The sequence below is a fragment of the Pteropus vampyrus genome, unplaced genomic scaffold (assembly GCF_000151845.1).
Source record: "Pteropus vampyrus isolate Shadow unplaced genomic scaffold, Pvam_2.0 Scaffold198, whole genome shotgun sequence".
In the NCBI taxonomy this organism is placed as follows: Eukaryota; Metazoa; Chordata; class Mammalia; order Chiroptera; family Pteropodidae; genus Pteropus; species Pteropus vampyrus.
This window is the reverse complement of record NW_011888979.1, coordinates 1,418,840-1,423,685: the sequence shown is the minus strand read 5'-3', so window position 1 is coordinate 1,423,685 and position 4,846 is coordinate 1,418,840.

Below are 4,846 nucleotides of genomic sequence, written 5' to 3'. Positions count from 1 at the left end.
TGACAAATAACTTAATAATCATGGGATATATATTTAGGTTTAATTGAATTTAGTATATTGTTTTTGAGGACCTACTTTGTACTAGGCACTGTGCTGAGTATTGAAGACACAGAGATGAGTAGGAGGAGAACCCTCCTGGGTGAGGTCCACTTGAAATTGTACCTGAATGGCACCTACGCCCCTCTCCTCAACTTCCATTTGATTTTTTTGGTCGATCTGTATATGTTTGGCTATTTTATCTGCTGTTCATCGCACACTCCTGGTGTAACAGTGAGTAAGGCTTTGTGGTACATTTTTGTCTGAGCATGCAGAATCGCCCTTATGTGTTTATGAATTTGATCTGAGGAAAATCATTGAGTGATTATGGACTTTGAAACTCCCAACTGAACTGCTGAACTGACACACAGTCAGCAGAACTGAGAATGATTGTCGAACATCTCATAAAATTGTAGGCTTAGATTCAAAGTGATCGCAGAGTATGCTCCTTCCTTTATTCAACGTATCTGGGTGCCTTTATGCCAGGCACTGTTCTGGGCACAGGGGGACATCAGTGAGCTGAGCAGACATGACTTCTTGCCCTCAGGGAACTTATGTTCTAACCCAACATTCAAATGTCATTACTTTCAACTTAAATGTTTTCAATACCAGGGAGCTTGTTTCCTTACTGGAAGCTATTCCATTTTAAAGAGTTCTAAACATTTGAAAGATCTCTGTTATATTGATTCTAAATCTACTTCCCTGTAGCTTTGTTAGTCTGAGGTTCTACCTTGGAACCACTTACAGTATATCTAATCCTTCTTTCACATGGCTGTCCATCAAATGTTTGAAATATTACTTGTGTTTCTTTTAAGCCTCCTCATTTTGTTATTTGATGTCTAGAAGCATAGAAATATGTCTAGATACATGAATACATGGATGTAATTTAACAATATAAATCAGTGGCACTTGATTTTGCTTGTTGTGTGTATCTTTTCTTTAATTCTCAAAATCTCTGAAGTCCAGGCATTATTAACCATCTTTCCACCTATGGTTGAAATAACAACTGACCTTCCTCAAGGTGTTAGTTTAGGGGATATTTTCATGTGCATAGTCATTTGGTGCTCACAACAACCCTGGCTGGCAAGTGTCATTCACATTTAACAGATGAAGTCACTGAGATGCAAAGAAGGTTAAATGGCTTAATAGAGGTGTCAGAGTGCTATTACCTGAACCGGGCCTTCTGACTTCAAATTCCACATTTTTCATAGTATACCACACACCTCTTCTATACCTTGCTGGTTTAAAAGTGGAAGTGATGTTAGGCTTTAGAATATTCTGACATTGATAGTAGTCAAGAAGGATTGCTGGAAGAATCCTGAACTCAATTCAGTAAGGCTCCTCTTCTGCATATTAGGAGAATTGGAGGAGGGCCGTCCCTGGTGGCACTCTGCTGTTCCTTCCACCTTTGTGCTATTTTATTTCTTCCTCCTCCCTCTTCTCTTCTGGTTCCTCACCTTTCCTCTCTATTCTTCAGTTGTTTTTTTTCTCTCTCCTACTGACGCACAGGCTTTAATCTCCTGTTCTAGAAAGGTCAATGGCCTCTGTCATTGCCAGGAGCAGGGAGCAGAGTCTAAGTATCTCTGAAGCTGCAGAGGGGGAGCAATGATAAGCATACCCCTTGAGCTGCAAATTGAAATGTATTTGGGGGAAAATTGTTCCAGCAATAGATTTTATGCCCCAAGTTAGGAGGTGGTGAGAACAACTCACACCAAGAAAAATATACTGCTTTTAAACTACACCAAAGCTGGAGTGATGTAATGGGATGGTGCTTTTATAATCACATTCCAAAAAAACTGTTAACACTGCATAGGAGTAGGAATAACACCAGACCTCGTGGGAAGAGTGGGACATGAACTCCTTAGAGGTGGCAAGATCAAATGAACATTTCGCACCTTCGTTTGCAAGGATAAGAAATTTTTTCTGTCTCTGGCTAAAAGTAACCAAGTAGTTCCCTGCTGCTGTATTTTTAGTCAGCAAAAACCAGAAGTTTGGGTAGTAAACAATTTATGAGGAATATGATTTGTGCTTAAAATTCCTTTAATATTCACCTTAGGTCAACACAGTTCGATATCTGCCTTTCCATTTCTAGATAAGACAGTGCTATATAATTAAGCACTCAATAATTATCTGCTTTTTCTCATATGAAAATCTCAGTCACCCTGAAAGATAGCACCAGAGCTGTATTTTCCACAAGTCAAACCAGCTAGTTCATTATCATTTAAAGGCCTCTTTCTTATTTTCTACTGTGACACCCAAGAATCACAAAAGGGCACTTACAAGAAGGATCGTTCCATCTTCTGAGATGTAGAGCGACAGCCTCCTATCCACTGAATTTCATATTTCAGATTTATTTATACTTTTCTTTCCACAAAAGTACTTTCGTGGCCTATGACAAAAGACATGCAATTCAGTTGAGCTGAACAAACATTTGTCAAGGACTTAGACTCTTTAGTAGGAACTGGGGTATAAATATGACTAAGGTCTCTGCCATTTCAGAGGAGAGATGGCAGGGAGGGATGGCCAGTGCTCACCGCCCTCGGCACATTTGGGAGGTTTAGATTTAGATCTAAGCTTTAGATTTTCAAGGTCTAATGTGGCACAGATGTAAAATGACCTATGAAAAGCCCCAGTGGCTCAGCACACTGTACATCTTCAAACTGACGAGAGAAAGGAATGGTTGGTGAGCATTTCACAGACGGAACCCTTTTTGAATCTGAATCAGTATTTGTTATGTCCCTCCTCCCACGATGAGAATTCTGTATTTCGACAACATGAACATTTATATTCTTTTGCTCAGTCTAATTTTACACCAAAGATCGTTTCAGAATTGTTTTGGCCACACCATTAATGTAAATAAACCTACTACGAACCGTTTAGGATTTGTTGGCACTTCTTTCCCTCATCCCATGACCTCCACTGCCCTGGACTGAAGGAATATAGTCTAAAGCTTTGCTATACTGGGTTCACAAATTACTTGGATTAGTGTTCATTCCACCCTCCTCCCCACCCGCCGCTTTCAGTGTGGTTATATTATCCATTTGAAATATAATTAGGTTCATTTGTTTCAGTTTGCTTTCAGTTTTAGGGTTTTTCCTTCTCATTCTTATTGATTCAACTTTGCTTTTTGAACAAGAGACCAATACTCTTTCAAAAGTCAAATCTATACAAAAAGATATACTCAGAAACACCATTCTTCTCATTTTCCCTTTCATCTCCCTCCAATAGATAACCATTCATGGTTTACAGGTTTATTAGTTCTGTGTTTTTTTTTTTTTTTTTTTTTCCTCATGAAAGAGTACAAAAAGTAGTAGATTTAAGTGATTTTTTTTTTTTGCTGACAACGATAAGAAAATATGTATTTTTTTTAATTAAAAAATTTACACAAAAGGTGGCATTCTGTGTGTGCTTTTTTGCACTTTCAAAACAAACAAACAAACAAACAGCACTACCTTCTGGAAATCACTTTACATCAGTTTGTAGAGATCTTCCTCATTCTTCTTTGCAGCTTCATGGCCCTGGTGCATATATACCATAGCTTACGCAACCAATCCCCTTGGTTTAGACATTTAGGAAGTTTCCAATATTTTGCAATTACAAGTAATGCTGTAGTGAATAATCTTGTGCACATGTATTTTCATGTTATTAGAGATGTAGCTTTAGGATATATTCCTACAAATAAGATTACTGGTTTGAAGAGCAAACGTACATGTAGGTTTTAGACATTGCCAATTCTTTCTCCCTCCAACCCTGTCTTGCATTCCCATCAACAATGTACGAGAATGCCTGTTTTCCCACAGTCTTGCCAACAAAGTGCATTGTAACTTTTTGAGTTTTTTTGCTAATCTGATAGGTGATAAATGCTATCTTGGGAAAGTTTTAATTTGCGGTTCACATATTATGAATGAAGTTAAACATCTTTTTGTTTGCTAAAAGTCCAGTTATATATCCTTTTTGTGAATTGTCAGTTCATGTCTTCTGCCCATTTTATTTACAATTTTTGGTCTTTTTCCCTTAATTTTGAAAGTTTAAAAAATAAATTGAGGATGTTAGCCTTTTATCTTTGATATACGTTGCAAATATTTATTCCCAGTTTGTCATTTGCTTTTTGATTTTGCTTATGGTATTTTTGACCATGCGAAGTTTTTATTTTTTCTCTATGTAGTCAAATTTATCAGTCTTTTCTTTTATTGCCTCTACATTTTGAGTCATAATTAGAAAGCCTTTTTCTACACCAAAGTTGAAGAGGATTTCATGCATGTTTTCTTCTCATACTTCTATGGTTTCACTTTTTGTATTTAGATTTCTGATCCATTTGAAGTTTATTCTTTTCTCTGATGCAAGGAATGGATTCCCGCTCCCCCCTCCCCTCACCCCACAAATAGTCATTTAACTTTACTTTTTGAATAAGAGACCAAAATTTATTACAAGTAACTATCTTGCTTCAGTGATTTGAGATACCACCATTACTGTGTGTTTTATTTTTATAAGTAGTTGGGTCTGTTTGTGGATTTTCCATTCTATTTCTTTGATTTTTTTCTATTCGTGTACCAATTTTAATTATAGAGACTTTCTGGTATGTTTTAATATCTGGCTGGACTAGTTTTCCTCAGAACTCTTCCTCGTCAGTATTTTCTTAACCATTCTCGTGTGTTTATTTTTCAATGTGAATTTTAGGATCATCTTTTATCAGACTTGACTTTTTGATTCTGTTTATTCCTGAAGGTGCATTCATTGTTAGAAGCTGCCTACCTCTAGGAATCTCCCTCTGACTGCCTCATGAAAATAACTGCAGTGATAAGAACCTGTT